This window comes from Emydura macquarii, unplaced genomic scaffold (genome assembly GCF_026122565.2).
Source record: "Emydura macquarii macquarii isolate MOO-44397 ecotype Brisbane River unplaced genomic scaffold, CSIRO-AGI_Emac_v2 contig_1477, whole genome shotgun sequence".
Classification (NCBI taxonomy): Eukaryota; Metazoa; Chordata; order Testudines; family Chelidae; genus Emydura; species Emydura macquarii.
The window spans coordinates 10618828-10644042 of NW_027131614.1; the positions used below are offsets into that span (position 1 = coordinate 10618828).

The 25215-nt window shown below is 38.5% G+C and overlaps 1 long non-coding RNA gene across 1 annotated transcript; it reads left to right on the forward strand.

Moving 5' to 3' along the window:
- Window positions 1-7010: 7010 nt before the first annotated feature.
- LOC137156817 (uncharacterized) lies at window positions 7011-24984 on the forward strand. The gene is made up of 2 exons (XR_010920913.1): window positions 7011-7147; window positions 24350-24984. It is a non-coding gene; the product is annotated as an uncharacterized lncRNA (long non-coding RNA).
- Window positions 24985-25215: the final 231 nt, after the last annotated feature.

Genomic DNA, 25215 nt, shown 5'->3' on the forward strand with positions numbered 1-25215 from the left:
TCGTGATCCTCCTCCTGAGAAATGTCCTAACCAGACCAGGAAAGAGAGAGGGATCCAGATGACATCCCCACCTCTGCCAGTTCCAGCTGAATCCCAAACACCACCTGAAATCAAGAAACAGGATTGGATTTAAACAGCAGCAGCAACAATAGCAGCTCCTCAACAACAGACCATCTCAATTAACTTATTCTCTTTTACCCAAAAGGACAATTATTACCATTTTGATACCATCTAAGAGTCTGTGAAACAAGGGGGTTTTCCTTCTAAAACTCTTTCAACAAAAGGAAAAGGGAACAAGGGATGCTGTTAAAATGAAAGCCTTACTCAATAATTTACATTTCACATGCTTTAACTGTTTTTCTTTCTTTTCTTTATCTTTAATAAAAGGTTAAAAGGATTTTAATGGTGTGTTTGCCATGGTACTAAGCAGTCTGAGGCCTATGTTACTACTGTTTAATCTTGGACAATGACTGGGTTATGTTAACACTTTTGGCCCACTTTTTCTATATAATTAATACAACAGGCCTTTAATTTACATCAGACAACTTGATCATTAAAACTCCACATAAACTCACAGAAAAAACAGTATACCCACCAGCATCTCATCAAGTAAAAAAGTGAGAGAAGACACAGTACCACCTCCAACTTAAGTTTAGGAGGACAGAAAGGGAGCCACATCCAAAGAAATGGACCCAAATGAAAAGATGCCAGATGGAAAGAGAAGGGAAGGGAGAGAGTGAAGCAAAGAAAACCCTTTTCCCAGTTCTGTTTCCTTCTTTCCTGCACTTACATGAGCCAAGGATAATAAATTAAATGTAAATGGACACTAGTTTTTCAACCAGAAGAAGGTGGGATGCAGGTTGGGATCAACTTACCTCTGCAAACTGGGTACCTGATTACCTAAACAGACCAACCGAACTCCTCCACTTTATCTATATTCAAAGCAAGACAATTCTGGCTCTTTGAAATGAGATGTTAGCTATGCATTGAGAAATATAAAGGCTGACACCAGAAAGAATCTGAAATTGAGGCATAGGTGTGAATGTCATCCATGTAAAGGTGACAGGTAAAAACTTTGTGAGCTAACAAGACCCCTAAAAGGTAAAAGATAAAATGAAAATAATAAAGGATTCAATAGCTTGAGTTTAAAGTTAAAGAGTTTAACATTCATGGCCAGGTATGTGATAAATTTTTCCTATGAGTACTGCAAAGTGAATATTTTGAGAGAGAAGAATATTGATACCAAGATACCAGTCCTATAAAAAATGAGAAATGAGACTGATGGTTTAAAAACAGGCAAATGCATCGAATAAGATGAAAATGAATGAAAGGCCATTGAAGTCGGCCACTGAAAGAGCAGGAGACTGAGGAAAGATTGGAAAATTTTGGGAGGGAAGCAGAAATAGAGTGAGGGGAGAGCTGGGGACTGTTGGGGTGGGGAAAAAGAAGTTGGCTGAGCAGAGATGAGGAGGATGAAGGGGCACTGCGAGAGACTGTGGGGAAATAATAGAGATAAGAGAACAGGAGACAAATTGAAGGGGCAGAGAGGGGAACTGTGGGAGAATGTGAGCGATTAGGAAACTAAGGGAAGATGTGGCTTGCCAGGTGAAAGTAAAGAGCTGGTGGGGAACACAAGGACTGGGCGAGCAGCGAGAGAGACTGTGAAGTGAGACAGAAGACATGACATGACAAGGGAGGCATGAGAGTGATAGGGGAGGGAGATGGAATGACAGTTTCCCTACCCCAAAGTGTTAGGAGAGGGAAGTGGAGTCCTTACCTAGCCTGTAATTTTGTGTGTACATATAAGTTTGAATTTTCAACTTGAAATGAATCAGGATTGGTCATGTACCAATCAGGGATAAGAGCTTTCCCTAAAGGCTACAAAATCAGAACTCAGAACCAAAAAAAAAAAAAAAAATTATCATATTTTAAAAACCTCTTCATTTTTAAGCCAATCAGTGATTAGTTTGGGTCTGGTATGACTTTTGAACAGTTAAGGTTAGCATCACCATAAACTGTAGGACACTGTAAAACAGAAATAACGATGGCTGCAAAGCATTCTTAATGGTCTACTCCAACAAGAGGTCAGCTAGAAAATGTAGACTTTTAATCAGCAAATCAAGCTTTAGGGATACAGGGAATAAGGTGTGTCCCCTTCTGAATTACTACATTCTGGCAAAGGCCCTTCAGTTCAGTGGAGTCTGAATGAACAAGACAAGAAGATTAATTGCAAGGTATGACTTCCAGACACATTATTATTTCATCTTTGCACATTTCAGTTGGCTTTCATTATCAACCCAACAAAAATTTCATCATCGTCATCTGTTTGCTATTTACAAATCTAACTTGGCTATCATCTCAATACCCAGAAATCCAGCTCTCCCTGTACTCCTGCTCTTTGTGCCAAGAATCTTTATGGAACATGGCAAAAGAACGGAAACCTTTAGATGGGGGACAGGGTGCTCTAGGAATATATATTTGTTTTTATTTCACTACATACTTAAAAGTAATAGCAATGCTTGCGGAGTATTGCTTGGTTTGTCATCAGTGGTGGTGTTGACTGTATTTGTATTTTGTTTCAGTGATGGCATTCATTGCAGCAGTGATTTTAGAGTTACTGCCATAAGACAGGCACTATTGCATCTCCACCAAGATGACAACAGATTAACTGTAAAGATCATACAGTTGGAGATGAGTAAATGTTGCCCTTTCAGCAGGGATAGAAATGACTAACAATCTTTCTTTGGACAGATTTTAAAGAATGAACAGCACACCCTTTGCTGTCTCATGCAGTGCAGTTTTCCTTTCCCTCGTCTTTAACACCAAGCCCTTAAAAATGATTATTTGTACTTCCTGTGGACTGTGGTTTTTTGTGAATGCGTAGAAGCCACCTATTGCAGAAGCAGCTGGAAAAGCAGGCAAAGCACAAGAAGGAAATGAAGGGCAATAGATTTCATCAAAATAGGTCAAATTCCCGGAGGCAGTGGGTACAATGATTTCAGGACTTTGTGCATCACATTCAAATGCCAATTTAATGAGTACACAACAGGGCAATATAGATCTACAAGGTTAATTTTGTCCATAACCTGTTATGTAGCCCATATGTTTCCAGGCTGATTTTTCTAATGAGCTCACCCTGGAAAGAACAAACAATGTTGATCTCTATATAGTAGATTTTTGTCTTTAATCAGTGAAACTAGTTATTACAGAGATCTGATACTCTTTCGTTATTCCTGCTACTATCTCACTGTGACAATTAAAACATTTTCAAGTTTAGAGGATCTCCTAGAATTACTTCATATTACTTGATCTGTGTAATTTCTAGATACCTAATTCTTTTTTTTTTTAAATGATTAAAAATAAAGTAATTGGCATTATACATTTTCTCTCAGTTCATCCCATCTACTGAAAAAAGCCACTTTTCATTGGAAAAAAGAGAACATTTGTCACAGTTCCCATGAACTTAAATTTTAGTAAAAGGAAACAAAAAAGTAGTCTTAAAAACATTGATTTTGGAAGACTAGCTGTAAGAGAAACTGTCTAATACTATTTCTAGTAATACTGCTATTGAGCAGCCTTTGGGGATGTGCTCAGCATCCTAAATGCCTGTTGCTTTCAAGGTGTGCTCAGCACCTAAAGGATTGGGCCCAAAACAGAACTACTTAAAATGAAATTCACATTGAATGCAAAACAGCTCACTGTGTGCGTGTGAGGGGAGGCATATATAGAAAAGTATTGGATACAGTGGAGCATGGGGGAGCTGCAGCCTTTTTTGACCACATCTAACATCAATAAGAGATTTTTATAGATACAGCACATGCAGAAAATTAAAGGTCCACTGTACCAGTATTCTGCTAATATAGAAATTTGCATAAAACAGCAAGGAGTCTTTTCTCTAATTTCCTTTCCTTCCATTTGCAAAATGATCTATACTATATACGAGCTCTTACCATTTTGAAATGCATCCTGCCATCATGGGGATATAAAATGCTCTCTCTGCTTCTCTTAGGACAAGATGAACCTGTGTAGAAATGATGATACATGGTTTTGTGCTGAAGTTTGTTTGTGAGTCACAAAGCTCAATGAGCCTAAAACAGTGAGAAAAAAAATAGTTTGATGGATGGCTTTCTCCAGGAATAATGCAAATGGAGAATTGTGTGAGCTTGCTGTTGAAAAGAGTCTGTCAGGAATAGATTAAGCTGAATAGGTTAAGTACAGGTCAGTTCCAATTCAATCTGCACTGCTCTAAACTTTTCAGAAGGCACCTCTACGATGCCAGAAAGACAATACGACAAGAATATCCTGTGTATAAAATTTAAGATCAGTCATAGTCTTCCTTTAGTCCAGGGATAATCTCCATTTGCTAAAGAAAACCTCTTCTGAAATGCTATTGTAAAACCAAAATTATGCAATTAGGTGGGAGCAACATCTGTGGCTGACAACTCCTCGTCAACTGTCTCTGACTCACTAATTTTTGTCTCAGACCTCTACTAGCAGCAAGACTATTAAATGTGTCTCAGTATTTCTATTAAAAATCCCAAGGCCAATTGCTTAGCTGATGTATATCAGGATAGCTCCATTGACTTCAACAGAGCTACACTAAACTTCACTAGCTAAGGATCAGTCCTACAAAGCTCAGACCTTTCCTGTCTGTAAATGTGAAAAGTCTTGTTTGTTTGTTTAATTTAGAATGGCTTTTTCTAGAAGAAGCACATAGCATTTAATCTTTACATTTTTGAGCAATTGTCTAAATAAAAATGGCAGGTTTTTTAATTCATTTTTGCAACTCAGTAGTCCATGATTTGCATACTTGAAATAAATAAAACAGTTCTGAAAAATATTTGACAATCCAGGATTTCTAATACAATAACTTACAGTAATACATAGAGAAATTTTAATCTAAATGGATAATCTTCTCTAGTAGCGAAGAACAATTTAGAGGTAAAATAGCCATCCCCCTTCCCACAGCTGCTTAAGGAGTGCCATTGTCAGTCTCTGAAGGGTGTCCCATCTAGTCTCACCTGGCTCCAAGGATCCGAGAGTTGAGAATGTGAAATAGACAATGGTGGATCCTTACGACTTCAGCAAAACCGTGGAACAAAGAGACTTGCACTGACATGCTCCATACAACATCTATGTCCTCACTACCTGAAGATTTTAGATTTCTGATGCAATGGATTCATCATCATTCAACTAGGTCCTTCTACTCCCCTTTACACTTCATATGCAGAAGTATGTGTTCCCTTCTAGGGATCTCCTACATTAGCCCATTTCTGTGTGTTGTTTTGACAGACCCTGTACCACACAGGATGTTTGCATGTATGCTCAAGGTCCTCAGGCTCCTTTTGTAGTAAGTTGTTATGTTTTGTACAGTACGGGGTATGGGAACGTACACCAGAGAGGAGAGATGAGGATTGAGCTTGATCAAACTTCTTAGAAAAAGAATACATTTTGGTGGAAAGTACACAATTGAAACACTGGGGAACATTATGACAGTGTATGCATAAGAGTAAGTGCACTGTGCTGAAAGAATGAGAAAGCACATAGGCCAGTTCAGCATAGGGTAATAAGCAAGTACAACTCCACTGAAATTGACAAGATTCCAAAGAGCTGAATTTGGCCCATTTAATTCTTTTAGAAACTGTCACAGTCTGTACTGCCCGGTTCATCAGAGACCTCAGAATCACTGCTAGCCCTGCCCACTAAGAGACACTTAGGATTTAAGTTATTCATTCTGGAGTTATTTTAAAGCAGTCTTTAAATTATATTTGTACTTCACCTACCACAAAAGGGATCTGATCCTGATGGGGAACTTTGGGCACCACTGTAATACAAATCACTAATAATAATTAATAATGGCTCTCCCTTGTGATGAAGAGTTTTGTGATATGTTACATTTAGGCCCCACTTCAACACAGCATTTAAACAAGTAATTAACTTTTAAGCATGTGATCAGCATGATTTAATTGAATGAGACAACTCTCATATTTAAAGTAAAGCACATACTTAAAGTCTTTTTGGTATTGTGACCTTAAAGAGTCACAATTTGAAAGCTGCATTATATACCCTGAGCATACATCATGCAAACAAAATACACATTTGGTGCACACAATAACCAACCTATACTTCCTTGAGTATTTATAGAACTCTTGCTTTGTAAATGCAGTGTACTTACAGGCACGTTAAGATTGTAAAGTGCCAACAAATATTCATACGGCTGTGGAAAGGGCCCTCTGACACAAAGTTAGTGGTAATATGAGTGCAAGGAAACCTAAAAACCCATTGTGCATGTTGTCTATGCCTCTACGCTCCATCCTCTCTTTGCTTTGGCTGCAGTCCAGACTACAATCCCAATATTCTCTATTCAACTAAAAATAACCTGTGTGTGTGTAAATGACTTTGCATGTGTTAGCATTCATTATATATATCAGAGCTGATGAGGAAATGGGAGGTTTTTCCATAGAAAATTCTGGGGGGAAAATTGGGTGAGGGGGAAATCATTTTGGTTAAAATTTTCCTCAGAAAATTTCAACTTCTCAGCAAAAATCAAAAAACGCAAGTTTGTCAAAAAGGGAAATTAGTTTGAATTTGGAAATGCTCCTGTGGTGCTTCATTAGAGTTCTTCAAGTGCCTTATGCTCCCATTCTTCTCTAAAGGCCAAGCTCCCTGGTCTGACTATATTTCCTATGATGGTGCATGGTCTCCCCTGTTGGTGAGGGGAGACAGTGCATCATGGGAGAGCACGCATTTTGCTGTACAACAACAGATTCCTACTGCTAAGATGTAGTCCTTACTCTTGTGTTCTCAACAAATTTTGCATGGTAGTTTAGAAGAGGCAGACTTGGCTTTTTTTTTTTTTTTTTTTGTACGCCAGCTGAAACAAAACTGTGGTAATTATCTGCCTTATAAGAGTAAGGAGGGGGAAAAAAGCACCTAAGCCTGCTTGGAGCTTGTTCCTCGATTTTAACCACAGACTTCTAAAATCTCAAAGTGTTTCTTCTTCAGATGCTTTAAAGGGAAAAGAAAAAGAAAGGAAGAATAAAAGAGAGGAGAAAAACACTTACATAGAGATTGCAGCCTAAGGCTGTAATCCTGCTTTCAAGCGGAGACATTAAAAAGAAACCTCAGAAAAGCCTTCAACTACCAGGTGAGAGAGGGTATAAAAGTTATTTGTATTGGTTTTGATGTGGAGCCATGACATGGATCTTGGAATCTGTTTTATCAGTTTTAATTTACAGGAAATTATATAGGCAAATCACACACCCCTCTCTTCTCATGCTGGGCCTTGTCAATGTACGGGAGAAAGCAGTCAATGCTCTATGTGAGTTTCTTAAGTCAATCAGCTATTGACAGTGGGAAAGCCTGATTAAAAGCCTGTGGGTTTCACTGTTTGCTGCTCTCACTGAGCGCCCATAAACATATGTATCTTTGGAAAACTATCATGTGTTTTCAACTTCCTGAAGAATTCTTGTAAAATAGAACTGAACCACATTACCCTTTGTCCTGTGCTTTTATTCCACTAATGGACAAATTGGGAGGAGGCTGAGAACAAATGTGCTATTAATTACCCAGATGGCTTTTTAATAGAACCTTGGATTATTGCACAGCCACTAAACATTGTCCAGAAATTTCTTAATAATGCCGGTGAGCAAGGCATTCCTTCTGAGAGAATAAAGGTACCATTGACCAGGAGGCTAAGTTATGTCAGGTTAGTTTAAGAGATAGCAGACAAAGAGTGTGTATTGTATAGGAGGAATGACAAGTCATATCCTAGCTGTCCAGCTCCTCCAGCAATGTCAGATTTTCTAATTCACTGCAGATTCTCATAAAACTGGGTGGTCAGCTCTAGGGAAAACCAACAGTGGACCTATTGATAGTGGGTGGGAGAGACATAATTCTGAATTAACCTGGATTGATTTAATACAGCAAAGAGTCTTGGTATCAGGATAAAATAAGGATTAATACATTAAATGTTAGGTCACAATGTTAAGTCCCGTTGTTGAAAGACCTACAGGCACTCAGTCAAAGTTTAACGCAAGCACGTATTTTAATAAATCAGGTTACTGGTCCTTTTACAATTCCACAATAGAGAGCCACTGCAAAATTGATTCTGGTAGAAATTAAGATAATAGTTTACAAAAAGAGAGGACACATTGTTTTAGGAACCTTTTATTGTGTTTATCTGCAAAGAGTAATTTTCAACTTACTATTTTTGTTCATTTCATATATTTCAGTCTTTATTTCAGCTGACACTGTAATGGCTGGGAGAACAACCAGCTAAGTATTGTTCCAGCTTTCTTGGAATGATCTTGCCAGAGACAAACCTGGCTTTTTGTGTTTTCCAAGTAAACAGCAATTAATTTTTGCCATGCACGTCAGCAGATTATTAGTGATAGATCACAAGATATGCACAGAACTCCCATGTTCAATATCTGTTGCATTATTTCAGGTAATGGGATTTCAGCTCTGGAAGACAGGGATTGATATTTTTATAGAGTCGTTCCTTGGCAGTAATAGATTTTTTAAAAATCCACTTATCTCTCCACAGTCTGAAAATTACTTTAATAATTGCAATGAAAAACAGGAGACTGCTAGCAAGCCAGCTTTGACATTGCCAAGTAAACTACAGTAAATAAATTAGTTGAAGTAAAACTAAATTTTAAAATGGAATAAGGAAACTTAAATGTAAAGGAAAATAACACTGAAGCAATAGAAGATTTGGCTGTGTGTGTTTTCTCACAGAGTTGAAAGCTGGTATCTTAAATACTGTAAAATTGAATAGTGTGTATGTTTTTTAATTTTAAAAATTATGATTAGTAGTAGTTTGTTTGGCTCTCAGCATTTTTACTGAGAGACCATATGGGCTAACGATCTGATAATGGGATTCGGATACAAGAATTTCTTAAGGAACTAGTGACTCTGCCATTCATTTACTGTGGGGCTTTGGTCAAGTCACTTACTCTCTTCGAGCCACATATATCCCTAATCTAACGCTATTGATTTCAGTGGATCTACACCTGAGGCAAATTTGAACTTCAGTGTGCATCCCCATTGTACAATGGGATTAATAATAGAGGGAAGTTTGTGTCTATACACCATTTTGAAGTTGTAAAATACTATGTTAATGATACATTATTAGTTTGTCATTCCTCTGAATTTTTAGTGCCCTTGTTCACAGAGTAAAATTACAACATATTTTCCTATTGAAGATGACAGAAAATGTCTCCATTGGTCTGTCAGAAGGTTAGTGGGTTAGTTATGATATTAGTCTTCCCAGTACACTATCACCAGAAGAAAACTTTATAGAATAATGGACTGACTGAGCCAGCTCAGCCCCCAGGATACTGAGACTGATCTCCAGGCTGAAACTTTGGATGGGACAGATTGCTTATGTTTTGAGCAGCGGAATTTTCTCTCCATTAACCCTGCATATTTCCCTCACTGTTAGCAGTTGTAAAAGATGACCACAGCTAAATGGTCACCAAGAAAGATGGCTCCTAACCACATAACATAGATCAGACAGTCAGGGCTGAAAAGAGAAGGAATTTCTAACCCAGCAAGCAGCAATGGCTGAGATTTGATATGAGGCCCTCCTGAGCAAAAGTCTTAACTAATTATTATTGGTATCAATGGAGATGAACACTAGCTGAGTTTAGATGGCTCTGGTCATAGCTAAAGTTATAATGAAAAGGGCTGTGTCATATTTTCACATGCTCTAGGTTTTGTGTATGAATGAGAAAGAGAGAGAGAGAGAGAGAGAGAGAAATAACATTGTATCATTAACATCCTAGGGAGGATCTAGTTTTTTCTTTTTGCTTTATTCAGTTCTTCCACTTTTGGCACCAATCACTGTTCTTTAGAATGAACCAGTTGTTTCTCACTTTGCGCAGGTGATCATATTTAACAGGGTGAGCCGGGGTATCACTTACTTGTAAGAAATGGACTTATTCTTTATTTAACACTTACGTAACAACTCAATTCAGCATCTCATAAACAGGTCAGGATAAAAACTCCTGGATGGAAGTTCAGCTTGCCTTGAATAAGTATGCTCTTGTTATCAGGCAAGAGCAGCTGTCACTTCATTTGTGAATAAGAATTTGTGATACGTCCCCAGCTGCAGACTGCATTGTGCAAGCCACATCCATGTGCATTCAGAACACTCTGGGTTTACTATTTGCTTACATAATTGTGAAATACATTGTGATTCCACCCTCCCCTATGTATATAGAGGGTGTGAAACAGATGGATACGTTTCCTTTCTTAGCAATGGCTCTATAATGCCATTGGTTTAAAAAACACATCTACATTAAAACAAAGGATAATTTCACTAAAAATGTTTCTCATTCTTCTGGAACACATCAAACACAAATTGGGACTTCGGACGTTCACTCTAGAAATTATGATAGATAAAAAAAGAATAACTCAGTTTCAGTGGTAATGTTTTTCAAGCCCCTTGGGCCAAAAACATCCTTTGTGTGTTATATCAAGAATGTATTTAACCCCTTGTGCTGATATTGAGAAGGCAACAAAAATACACAATTAGCTACTCCAGAGTAACAGCAGTTTCACATCTAGGGTGTTCACTTTGAAATCTACTTTAATGTCAAAATATAGGGCACTGTGTACTGATATTGTATCATGATAATAGTATTTTATACTTTTACTGTCTTTTGGCTGAATATTTCAAAAGGATAAGCCTTGTAACCTTCTCAGGAAGTAGGTAAGTATTGCTATGCCCATCTAAAGTAATGAAATAGTACCACATGTTAGCACTACCTACAGAAGAGCTACTTTTGTATGTCTATAGCCCATTTAATTCAAGCATCTCAAAGTTTGCAAACTTTAATGCAAATTGTGCTTTAATTAAACAAAATTCCCCTACCTTGGCCATAACCTTGCTTTCATTTGGGTCAATAACTAAACTCTGCTGAGCAGGATTGGGCCCATGGTTTGAAACCTTCATACAGATTGGGCCTGGGGACCCATCTACACTTGAACTGCCACAATGTTGGGGACCCTGGACAGGACCCTGGACAGAGAAAGGCTATTTCATGGTTTGTAGACATGGTTAAAACACAGTTGGGTCCCATCTGGATTTTAAAATGATGGAATAGCACTTTAACCACATTAGGGGACCATCATGTTGGAACCTGGTCCATCAGCGAGGATATTATTAGGGTCCTTATAGTGTGCCAATTCCAACAAAGTGAGACAATTAAGACTACACAAGTCATCTGCTTCGCCTGTTTATTGCAGGGGTGATCTCACATACCATCTGTGCTGCACTCCCTAAGAACAACTGGCCAAGTTAAGAATGCATTGAAAAGCCTCCACTCTAAATTTTCTGGCTTTTATGGGTTTAACTCAGACCTTCCATGATATTTGGACATAAATATTTGTGCTTAATTGAAAAATAGTTCTGTGCTTCCTCTAAATAGAAACGAGTTTCAGTCAGTTCTCAGGGCACTTCTGATGCCCTTTTTAGAGAAACAGACTCTTTTCAGTTCCTGATCTCTCTCAAAGGCTGTGACAGAAAGTTAGCTGAATGATGAATGTTCACTTTTAAAGTACTCAGTATATAGAGTTTCTTTCAGGCTCCTGTCTTGACTCTCAAAGCAAATTTTACAAAATAAACCAGAAAATCACTCTGTACAGAAACGATGAGAATTGATAAAGATGAAACAATTTACTGAAAAAATATATTTTGTGATCAAGTCTTAGGCTATGTCTTCACTGATGGTGGCAAATTCACTGCCAACAGATCGACTTCTCTGGATCGACTGAGCGGTCAGTGAAAACCCGCTCAGTCGATCCAGAAATCGACATATTAAGACCACCTTCTCAAGTGGTGTAGCACTGCGTCGACAGGAACGCGGTTCCCGTCGGCGCAGTGCAGTGAAGACGGCGCACAGAACAGAAGCACAGAAGTTGATTGGAGTTACACACGGTTTTTGCGTAATTTGCGTAACTCCGGTCGACTGCCGCCGAATCTCCCAGGTAAGTGAAGACAAGCGCTTAATGTTTAGCCTTAAAGTCAGACAATCAGCTTTCGTAAACCAGTGCAAGCACATGCCCGCAAACACAAGTACAATCAATGCATCAAGGGAAATACCTGTACAGTGTCAGTTATATATATATTGTTACAAAGACAACATTGCTACTAATGTACAAAACAAAATATGATACATGAGTTCAAGACAGAAGTTTCCTTAGCTCTAAATAAGCTGGCACTGGAACAAGCTAAGCTTGCTGTCTGCCAGGAAATACCTGGCCAGTACACTCTAACATCCTGTCTTGTTTTCTTTTGGACATATTTTTGTAATTGCTTGTCCTCAGGTACAAAGTTGCTTGCAGGAAGTCATTAATCTTTCATGAGTCTATTCTACCATTTCTTAATTCAGAACAATAAAAGCCTGGAGAGGCATGCATACTCATGTCACTGTCTGCTTCAAGGGAAAGGAAGTTTTAATGGAAGACAAATCTGATCAAATGATAGCAAGAGATAATGAACTGGCTGTGTTAAAGAGAGTAGTGTGACAGAGCAAAACAAAGAAAAAACCCTTAGACTTAATTCTTTTTCTCTGGTACAAGACCAGATGGGATATGCAGACATTATGAAATATTACAGCTGAAAGACGCGTGATTGGTCCAAGATTCCTCAGCCCCCCTTACCATCCACAAACCCTCCCCCTCATACAACCCTTTCATGCAGACATTGAAGATGAAAAAGGCTCTTGTTTGCTGTCTGAAGCAGGTGTGGTTGAGCTAAATGGAGAGATGATGTCCAGCTGGAAGCACCCATCAGCCAGCTGCCCAGTGCAGGCTGCTTAGATAAATACCACCTGTTACTAAACAGGAGGGAAAAAAACAATAGTCACGTCACAGGAACCTGCTGATTCCCTGGCTATTGTGCTCATGCTTTTGTAGCTGGTTTAGTCCCCAAACCCAACATGAGCTTCAAAGAAATGATCCCATGCAATATGCTTAATTTGATTGTGGACATGGCGAGAGGCTTTTAGAGAGCCAGGGGAAATAATTCAACCTAGTCTGATAACCCACATGCAGAATAATAAACATCTCGCTGAAGAAGAGGAGGATGACCAAAAGGACACAGAGAGGGCACGAATGGCTTTACAGGTGCTGTCTAAATGAAAGACCAGGCTGAAGAGAGGCCGTCTAAGCAAGATTATAATAATGAAAGCTCTGAGATTCTTTGTTTTCCTCTTGCACTAAACTGAAGCAGACTTTGCCAGTTTATGCATCAGTAACGTTAACACAAAGTTGCTGTCCTTATAAATAACAGGTTGCTTATCTAAATCATTCTGTACAAAATGTCCTGTGCTTTTAGTCGGAGTATTTTACAGATGTGGTAATCAAGTGAACATTATTTGATCTGTGAGTAATCATTAAACAGTAAATTATGACACATCTGTACTGCTCATGGCCTTATACTAGGGAGGGATTCGTTTGACCAAGATAGCATGTTTTCTGACAGTGAACCATTTACTCTTCAGTCAGATAGCCCTAAGGCTAAAGAAGTATTTTTTTCTCTCAAAGCAGTGAAGCATGGCATGTGAGTGATCACAAATCATGACATCATACTTACAAAGATAGCCTGAACATGACTAGGGAGAAGTAACCATTCTTTGTTACTTTGTCCCCTTTGTTAATAATATTGTAGACAAAAAGACCAATTATTCTAAGAGGAAGGATGCATTGAACTCAGACTGATGACCCGGAACCTGTTCCAAGGTTTGTTATAGATTATCTGTGAAACCTTGGGCAAATCATTTAAATCTCTGTCTGACTCTGCCTCAATTCCCTATCTGTAAAATGGACATCATACCCCCAGAGAAGTTTTATGGATAAATTCATTACTTTAAATGTAGCTCTCATATTGTGCTGATAAGAATCAGACAAAAACTTGTATATAAATGTAGAAATACATGAAAAATAAGACTAGAATAAAACATGCATCTTTTAAATGGATCATGGTTTAGCTTAACTGAATTACTAGAAACACTTTAAAATACAATTGTTTTTAGAACTCGTTGAAAATTTTCTGTCAAAATGTTTTTTTTTAATAGAAAATGGCTTTTTTTTGACAAAAGGGATATTTCTGTGAAAAATGTCCAATTGTATATTTCAAAAATCACATTTTTATCAATTTATTTTCGTTTCTGGCAAGATTTTCAGAGTCTGGTTTTTAACGCCCCTCAACCCCCAACCAAAATTTTCTACAAAAGCAAAATCATTTTGTAAATGATAATTGTAATCATAATAATAAAATGAGGGGAAATCATTTTGCAATCAATTCCAGTTTTTGTAACTGTCAGACCTCCCCTGTTATCCCTTAGGAATAGTACACACCCTGGGAGAGGTATGGTACAATGAGTGCTTAGAGAAAGAATGAAGCTCTCTGCAACAGTACACACTGTTCCCTGCAAGCGGAGGAAACATTTGTTCTTGCAGCTTGTTGTGCCTGCCCTTTAAGCAATGCAGCGACAGAGCAGGGAGGGAGGCAGGAGACAGAGCAAACACACGGAATGACACAACAGAACAGTTTTGGTGGGAACCCAGAGAGGCAGGGCTCAAAATTGGGGCTGGCTGGAAAACAAGAGCTCTGTTTCTTAAAAATTTCAGCAGTTTTGACATTTGTTTTCACGCCAATACAGAATTAATCGAGCCCTTTTGAAATTTTTCATGAAAAACACCAAAATCTCCAATAGCCTGGTGGTTTGGGCACTCACCTGAGAGATGGGCAGCCCAGATTCAAGTCTGTGCTCTCCCAAGGGCACACTTTTCTGTGAAAAGATTTGGGTTTCGACAAATCCTTTTCCAACAAAAAAATATTTAGTTGAGAAGTTCATGACAAGCTCTACTCAGAAGGAGCCTCTCACGCTCATCCCGCTTAACCTTTAGCCAGTGCTTTCTCCCCTGGTATGAGACAGGGACAAAGGCAAAGCCTGTGAAGGTTTCCACAGCACAAACTGTCTTCTGTGCCTAGAATCCGATCCACTGTTTCAGGACAGAGAGGCTTTGCATGGCCTCTTGTGAGTGAAAGATTCACTGCTCAGACAATGAGCTTTGTTTTATCTCCTGTACAGAGTGGAAGTGTTGGCTATAGCCTTGCCAGTTTGGCCCTGTTCATTAGAGATGTAAATAACCCTCACCTGTTCAGTGGATGCTTTGTGAGCATTCACAGGGGCTACTTCAGCACCTGGCCCAGCCAGAAGGTGAATCCAAAGAGGCAGTTAGCCCCAGGCACCCTGTTTGAGTGGGTTCCCAAACCAAACCACTCACTGGAATTTGGCCCTATGGCTCTTTCGTCATGATAGAGTCCTGGGGCCAAACCAGGTGTCACAATCATGTGTACTTGGTTGCAGTGCCGGGAGCAGGGAGCCAGGCCCAGCCCGGTGGGACAGGAATCACCACTGCGTGGTAAGTGCGGGGCAGGCTCGCTCTCCAACTCCCTCCTCCACAGGCCTCACTCAGTGGTAATTATCTGAAAGAGTGCGGGGCTCAGAGCAAAATCTGAAGACCTGAAAACACTTTTCTCTCTCACCACAGAAATTGGTCCAATAAAAGATATTACCACACCCACCGCACTCTGTGAAGGGGGGCATTCTCCCCTGGCATTCCCACCCTTTTAAAATTAAAGTTCACATTTTGCACATTTTCCAGGAAAAACTCTAAGTGTATTCTAGCCCACTCCATCATATTTTGAGCCCTGGACCCGCTCCTGCAGTCCTGAGGCAAAACTACCATTCTTTGACTTCATTGAGAATTTGTCTGAGATTGATATGCAGGACTGGATTCTAGTCTAATGTAAGCCAACATTAAGAATTGTATAGGCAAATAACACTAAAGCTTGTGTAAGTACAGTTATCAACTAAATTTGGCTGTTATGTGCACATGTGGGATTCTTTATGGGCAAATAGTGGTTTAAATCTTCAGGTTAATTTTGCTAAATTGTTTTTAAAAAAAAACCACTTTTCCTATGAACTGCAATTTTCCAAAAATCCAGGGCCTTCTTGCATGACAGTTTATCTGTGTAATCTGATCATGTACTGCAATTAATATTTGTCCCATTCCTGTAACCCCACATACTTAACTCATGTTTGTAAAATAATGATTTCAGGTAAGGATCAGGAGCAGCGGCACATAAATGTCTAAGAAAAAAAGATCCTGGAGTCCTAGTCTTTTCCTGGGTGGGTGGGGGAATTGATGGAGTGACAGGGAGATGACAAGGGAGTTGTTTGTTTTGGAGTTGGGATGTCTTTTTAGTAATGATCTTTGTAATGTATTTTAATTACTATCTTTGTTTTAAAGTTTAATGTACTGAGAGAGACCGATGAGTCAAAATATATAAATTAAAAATATTTGATTTAATTATGAAATACAGTAACAAAAAATGCAGATATCCTCGGCAATAATAATAATAAAAAGACTTAAAGAACACAGAAAATATGACATAAGGAAAATTTTTTTCTGTACAGAACGTTTTTCAAAATTTTCCATGAGGCCTCAGTAGTTTAAACACACATCTGCCTAGACCAAACACCACAGGACTCTGAATGCATGTTTGGCTCTCTTGGAAATCACTGGCACAATCCAGCTGCTGTCTATCCCTCAGACAGGCCTGGCTGTAGCCAGGGTCAGATTGTTTAGGATGAACAAAAACAAATAAAAGCAAACAAAGATTTAAAAGACATCCGGCCGTAAACTGTTTAAGAGAAAATAAAACAACTGAGTTAGAGTCCGATATTTGTTTCCTGTTGTACATGTCTATAGATTGACACACATTTTGTAAAGTGAGCTAATCTTCTTGCATGTTCAAACACAGTAACTGATTTTTACAAGATACCATATGCAGCGTTATGCACTCACAGTCTGTATATGACATCAGAATTCAACCTTAACAGCTCAAACCAGAGATGACTTAAAGCACAAGTGAAAAGCAGTTGAATGGGTTTATCCTTTTCCAGGGCCCCTCCTTCCAATTTGTGGTATTGGTAAGTACTGAAAGGGGGCAGATTAACTGAATGAACTAAACTGGGGAAAATGTCTTGACTGACAATTTGACCCTTATGGTATCGTTTGAACTTAATTCACTATTGCGCCATACACAAAGACTTATTTGAAATGTTCTGCTGTTCCACTGATTATAAGGTAGCTTATCTTAAGGATACCATGGTTTTGATTATCATTTCCTACCTGATTGGGTGATAACTGTTTTTGAACTGTGTTTTGTTATACTGTGTGTACAGGTAGACTGCTAAATGGTGCTGAGAATGGTATTCTTTTCATTTCTCATTCTTTAAAGCACTGATGCTCATTTTATGGAACAAAAGGATCCATCTTGAAGTCACACTGAAAAAGATCAAAATAGTAGTAATGTTTTGATCATATCACAAAAACTATCTAAAAAAATTAGTTAATTATGTGAGGCTTACTATAAATGTTTAGATAGAAATAATAATAATAAAATCCTAGCTCTTATATAGGACTTTTAAATAGTTGATTTCAAAGTGCTTTATGAACAAGGTTAGTTTCATTAACTCCATTTTACAGATGAGGAAACTGAGGCACAAAGCGGGAAGTGACTTGCCCAAGGACACCTAGCAGGCCAGTGGCAGTGTCAGGAATAAAACCCAAGTCTCCTGAGTACCAGTCCAGTGCTTTATCCACTAGGCAATACTTCTCTGAACAGAAACCAGAGCATGCAATATTGTATAATGGCATTGTCAAATTGTAAGAATCTTATTATTCCTGATGAAAAATATTATTTAATAGCTGATCAGTGGACAAGACTTGGTCTGCTTGAGTCTGATCTGTTCTGAACTCTGATATCTAGTTCTCTACATTCAGTGAACTCCTATATCACCATAAAGTCACACTACTATCAGTTAAGAACGTCCTGCCATTCACTGCAGTGGGATTCGCAGATACTCTACACATAGCAGGATTTAGCTTTTCTTGACTGGTCAAGTTCAAAAGAACGGAGACAGGGTAAGTGCCTGGGCATCAGCTTGCCCATGAGCTAGAAATGGCATGAAAATATGTATTTATCTGTGTGCTGCTTATTGATTCTGTAATGCTCCCTTCCCCTCCCCCCCCCCCCCAAAAAGCCTATCCTTTTGATAATAAGCCTACAGACTGAAATATTATTCACCATCAACAAGGACTGATCTTGATTTCCCCATGCATTGCTGATATTTATTTTACGTTCTGTAAAGTGTTTAGCTGTGATACTGTGATAAGATCTATAAAAATTAGTAAAACAGTAATCTGTTTCAGAAGCAATCTGGATTTGCTTTGTTTATTCATACGAAGATGTCAACGCTATCACGTTAACATAGTTTCTTCCAGAGATTTTGCTCAAATTCAAATGGGAAAATCACTAAATATCAGAAACCAAAGACTTGGAATAGGAATATGCAAATCTTTTAATGAAAATAAAATCAGAATAAAATACCTATGGATAACAATGCAAATCAAAGCATTCTAATCCCATAAAGTTGACCTGGATTTTTTAAATTTTATTTCATAAAAACAAAGTTGCAACCTCTGAATTTGAGCAATAGTTAGTAATACACATGCACAAAGCCACACTATGTGGCAGCCTCACCTTCTAGAAAGATTTTTGTACATAATTTGGAAATTCCATGGTGTAATAGCTTTGATTCCTATATATAAGTAATCAAAATGTGCTTTCGGCTTTGTCTTAAACCTCTGCTTTTCACTCATCCCTACATGCGAGAGCTGTGTTATTAAGAAATCTAGCTCACCTCCCATAGCTGACACTAGTTTCCTTGAGAATATTTTTATATGAAATTATTTGCTGAATAGTTTGGTCTAAAAATATGTGGACTCAGGTTTGGGACCTGTTCATTTTGACTGTGTACCACTCTCTATTGATGATGTAGGGGATGTGGGTTCTGCACCCTGATTGGATGACTGACACATTTTAAACAGGGGAATAATGAATAGTTAACAATGCATCTTTGAGAGGAACTTTTGAATAAATAATAATTTATGCTAAAATTCATGAATATGTCCATGAATGCCAGGCAGGTGTCTGATTATTTTATGTATTTTTTATTATTATTTTTATTTAATTTCTCTGGCTTTATTTTTGAAAAGGTGGGGGGAGGAGAGGAAACTATCCACAACTCTGAAACTATGACGCAAGTTACAGCAACAAACAAAAATAAATTTTAGCTTACTCCTCACCTCACCCTGACTGCAGAGCTCTGCTGCTATCACAGTTTATACCCCTTCCACAGCAGTAGACTGCACAAATAGCTAGATCTTGAAGTGTCAATGGCCCAGACCTTTAATTCTGAGGTGGTGGCTTGTTCAGAGTTGAGGGCCCCTTTTGGAGAATGCTGTTTTACCAGCACCCTCTATTTGTCATAGAGAGGGATCCAACTTGGTAGTAGTATGGCCCAAGAAGAATGGTAGCCTCTCAAGGAAGCTTCTAAACCATTCCAATATAACGCCACAAACCATAGTGAGCCCCACTTGTCTCCTCTGTGTGTGAAAATATAACTGAATCAGTTACTGGGATATATTTCACCAGTTCTAATGACATGGACATACAAATAAATAATAATATTCATATTAACATTTGCAAGGTTTATTTAAAATCAGTTGAAGACATCTGGGGTAAAATTATGTGACTGAGGCTCCCAATGTCTTACGTGCTTTTTTAAATTGTTCCCATTATGCAGAGCTGAGCTAGAACAAAACTCCTAGATAAAAAGCCCTGGCCAATCTATTGCCCACTGAGCTCCGTGAAGTCATGTGAAGGGGTGGGTTAATTTATTTGATAAATGACCTCCCTCACTGTAGTAGCTGAGCACTTCGCAAACATTACTGAAACATTCTTCACAACATCCCTGCAAGAGAGGGCAATTTTAAATGAGGAATGGAGAGGCACTGAGAGACTAAAGACCAGACTCCCACCTGGTATAAATCTACGTAGATTCACTGAAGTCAATGGAGATGTGCCAATTTACACTAATTGAGGCCTGGTCCATAGTGATTTGACACCGTCTCTGTCAAAGTCAAGAAGAGAACACAAATCTCCAGAGTCCCAATGTAGTCATAGTGCTAGAAAGAGAAGAAGATCCCCAAGTTGGAATCCAAACCCAGCTTTGGATCGAGATTTTGTAAGTCAAACCCATGCCTGAGTCTATGTATTCTAATGGCTTTCACTCAAGAGCTGAATGCCATGGATGGGTGTAAAAGGTTCTTGCTTTAATGATATTACTGTAGCAACTGGAAGCCTTCATCAAAGAAACAACAAATTGTCTCCTTTTCTCTCCTGGCCCCTATACTAAAAAGGGTTGCATGATCTTTAGCAGAGATGTTGCTGGAGTACATCCTGGTGTGAAAAGGTGAAATGTGTCTCGCACAAGCCAGGGTAATCCATTCCAGACATATGTGTAATGCAGGGGGAAACAGGTGCAAACAATTGAGCCAGCTGTCAGTAAGCTACAGTGATCGCTTTTGATATCTTAATCGTTAGTTGATCCATGTGCAACATTGGCAACATCACTGTCATAACTGACTGCCTTCTGCACATCTGCAAACCTTTTCTGGGTGCTTCTTGATGTGTGTATGAGGGCCCATGAAGCCCTGACATCACGAGGAACTAAATTGGGCATGATTGCTGCCATTTCCGTTTTCCTGCTACAAAACCCAGAGCTGACAAATGTCAATAACTACTAATAGTTCACTACTGTTTGTCATGTGCCACACAGGGCAAGCATGAAGAGAGATCTGGGTGTTACTTTAAGCATTGCTCAGCAACCAGTTCATTTGAGACACCACCTCTAATTGCTTTTGTAGATAAAGAAATTGCTGTCATATCATTCCAAATAATCCTGGTGACTGCTCAGTGGTATACATTTTTCCACTGTGTTTAACTGAATCCCACAGACAATGCAACAAAATACATTGGAAACCACAACAGCACAAAATAACTGTTTGAGTAATCCACTCTTAGCTGTGTATATGATGATATTGGTGAACAATTTAGTTTCAGCCTCTTCTTCCCACAGAAAATATCAACTTGACTATCTGTAGATACTTACCCCTCACCAGTAAAAAGTGGCATGACCAGTTATTCTAATATTGGTGACTTACATTGCTATGGCGCACATCTTTCTGTGTCAAGGTTATGATGGGTTACGTTCTATTGTGTGCTACAGAATAATAAAATGTACTGTAATTGAAGTGTATATCACATGTGGCAGGAATTGTATGTTTCACCTTATTTTCGCAATTGCAAAATGGATTTGTATCTGTAGAATAGATTTGTGCTTGAAATAGACTTGCAAGTGCAAACTGTACATGCTTCAAGGGAGGTTTGTCCTTCTGAAAAAATGTAGCCCTTGCTGAACCTATTTATTTTACTAATTACTTTTAGAATGGGTCAGATGTTCTACTTGGTTTTCATCTATGTTCATTTTATTGCCTCGTTGACGTTTCTGACTAACTATGGCCATAAATTACATTTCCATCAATAAATGCATCAATGCGAATTACAGGATTACGGCGCTGTCAGGCAAATGAATATTGTATATGGAGCTGTATTAGCAGTGGTTTTCACATACATTCACATCCAAGTCATCTGAGGATTTTGTCTGGTACACCTCAGATTTACTTCAATTTACACTGTTATTTATCATCTTTTCTAAGACTCTGGACAAGACAAAGTTACCTTCCGTACTCTCAGTGCTAGCTTGTGACTTTAAGCTATGGCTCTGATGGAGCAGAGTCCAGAGCAATTCTAGCTGACTCACCAAGAGTTCATTCAAAGGCTTGAAGGTGAGCACAATGAAACGTTTTTGCTGTCTCAAGCAGCCTGGTTACCTTTTTTTCACTTTTCAGCACTGCGGGAAGTACTAGATGAGATCATGAACAACAAGCCAGGTTGATAACTTCCCCATTTCATTTCCAGCCAGACCATGGTTCCGTTATTCTCAGACTCCAGGTTGCCTAGTTTTTCTGGAACTATGTGACCTGCAAGGAGAACACAAGGACATCCTTGCAGTGATGGATTCTGCAATGATCGTATGTTTACTGTCAGGGAATCCTTTCAAAAGATTGTATTTCAGAATTGGACTATGCATTTCTAATTCCCAGATGGAAGAAAGCAACAAAGCCCTCATATAACAAAGTTTCTAGGGACTTTGTTCTGTGGGTCAGATCAGACCCAAAAAATAAATATTCCTTTTGCAGGAATTAAGCTACTAACCACAGACTACCCAAAGAAGCAGATGGATAGATCAAAGCATATGCCTCTACCTTGGATTTCCAGCATCAGCAAAACCAGTTAAGAAATATGGCAACATAGTCAGGGCTGCCTCTTTATCAAAACTGATAAAACCCAAAGAGGATTCCTGTAAGGGTGCCATTGTTTTATTCAATTAGTTAACCTCCTGTAGCCTCAGAGACCCAGTTGCAATGTTGACAAGCTTCTTATCTCTATGCTAATTAGTCAGGATGTCTGATTTTGGTCATGCTTAAGATCAATGAGCATTGAATGAGAGAAAAATCTTAATAACTATGAGCTCCTCTTGTCAAGGAGCACTCAAACCAACATTCCTTGTAATCTTGTCTATGACAAAGAAGATCCAAGTATGTTGGTATCCCTTTTGGTGTTAAAGAGTATTGAGACAAAGAATAGAAATGGCCTGAAATGCCCTCTGCCTCAGAGAACTGGCTTATTTCTTTGTCTTCTCCATAGTGTACTACTTTTTTTTTTCCTTTGGTAGGTAGATAGGCTGGATGGAGGGAGCGCTTTTGATCCAGGACCATGTTTAATTCTCTTTGCTCTTTTTCTTATTTTCTTTCCTTCTCTACTTGTGTTCTGCTGTAGAACTTACTGGCTCTGTGTTAGGGCTACATTTGATTTAAGACTCAAAATGGAGGTTACATAAACCTTTCCCACTACATCAAGCTAGAGTGCTTTCTTTATTTCTCTGTTTAAAATCTGATTAAGGGTTATCTGGTTACCTTTGAGTCCAAGACTAGATAATTCTCTTTATTTGTTCTTTTCCTTAGATTGAAATGTGCTAGGGATATTTTTATATATATACAAGTATGTGTGTGGAAATTTTTGTAACATTTTTATGAAAACTGTGTGACAATTTCCCTAGTCACTTTATGTTGTCCCCACTGGCTGTGAAGGAGTTAATTTTGTCTCTGCAACAGGTCTATAAGGGTATCATGTAGGCATGTCTGAGTTACTACCAATGAACTCTCAAGAACTGTCTATATGTAAACGAAATTGCTTCAGAGATACAATGGAGAACCAGAGACTGATTATTAACTTAACAACTGAAAGCCAAGGAAAGCGAAACATGAACATTACAGGACTGCAACTGGAGACAAAGGACTAGGTGTGAGGAGACCATGATACATGCTTCCCAGAGCAGAGAGACAAAAAAGAGATGAAATCCAGAGGCTTTGGAAAAGAGGGGCAGGTGATACTGCTAACATGAATATTTAGTTAAGTTTTGCTTTTCCAAACTAAAATAAGGACTCTTGCATATTTGCATCCCAGTTGACTAATAACTTGTTTTAAATTTAAACTGGCTACCCTTTGTCACTTCAAATACATTTTGGTTGCATTGCTCCTTAAAGGGGTAAAGTCTCTGCCAGGGGCTAAGCTCATTTGGACCTGATGAAAAGCCAAGGTGAGAAAACAGTGTGCTGAATTCAGAAGGCCCAGTCTCAGAGTAGTGGAGCTACAGGACTTGTCCTTGCAAAAAGTGGAGGCCTTAAGGGTCTAGAATATCAGAGGGGGCATTCCCAGGAGACTGTATAATGCTTTGAGGCATAGCACCCCCTGTAAAACCATTAGTGTATAATTAGTTAAACCTACCTGGATGTGCTTACAATTAAGCTCATTAGTCACACAACATTATCAATGTAACCTTAATCATCTATTCCCCTCATTCCTTTTGCCTATCCCATTGTTTGATGCTCCTTGCTTCATCATATGCTTAGATTGTAAACTCTTTAGGGCAGGGAACACATCTGTCGTCTTTGTCTGATAAGTGACTAGCACACTTTTGAATTCTCAGAAACACGAAGTTATAGCAGTCTGAAGAAAAATGATGCCCATTGTGCACACACAGATTTATATACCAGCCAAATTCATTTCTCTTTTAAGTGGGGAGAATTCCATTGATGTCAATGGAGTTATGCCTGATAAAACTAGCAATTAATTTGGCCCACCATGTCCAGGTGTGTACACAGATGGATTAAATTTTACCACATTTATACAAACGTATCTAGGCAACTTTTATTTTCTCTCTTCCTTTTTCAGATAGAGGAAGGCATCAAAGAGCTCCATCGCAGACAAGAATCTGAAGAATGATAAAGACCCCTCTTACTTCTGTTAATATTTTAATCTCTCTTTCTCCACTGAAAATCCTACCAACATTTTAACACTAAGTTGCTGGGCTTCATTTATGAACGTTACTTCCATGGCTTTGGGAAAATTAACACTGGATTTTATTCTACTTAACTAACTCTGTGGTCCTGGAGAGTTTTTTTTTTTTTTGCCTATCTTGTTAGTCTCAATATTAGTAGGAAGACAGGTACCTTCTGGTTTTGTTTGATATGATTGGTTGTCCATACAGCGTTATCTGTTCCCTCTCTTTATGCAAGGTTTACATGTTTTTTCTACATTGCTTTTATTTTCCCTGTTGGAAAAATTAAAATATTCTGTTAGTCCTTCATGGCATCTGGTTCAAATTCAGTGAAGAGGGAAGGAAAGATAAGCCTGATTTATAGGGAATACCAATGGCTTTCTTTTGGCTGTGAAACTTAGCTCTGCCCATCTGATGCCATTTAAAGTGCAAAATGACTAACCATGTGTGAAAAGTAATGTATTTTTCTTTATTCTTTATTCCCTTTATACCCGTTCTTAAAACCCAAGGAAATCTATTTTTACACAAAGCTCTTTGTATTTAATTTGTGTTAGTTTTATATTTTTAATTTCAAAATATATAGTTTTATAGAGAAAAGGATTATTTAGGATAGATCTTTAAATGGTTCTACTCTCTAGTAATAAGTACATAGCATGTATTCTGGCACCCCATGGACACCCCATCCATCACTTTCAGTGATATCATAATTAGATATTAGAGACCTACAGTGGAAAAGTGATTTGGGAGAAAAGCTCCAAAA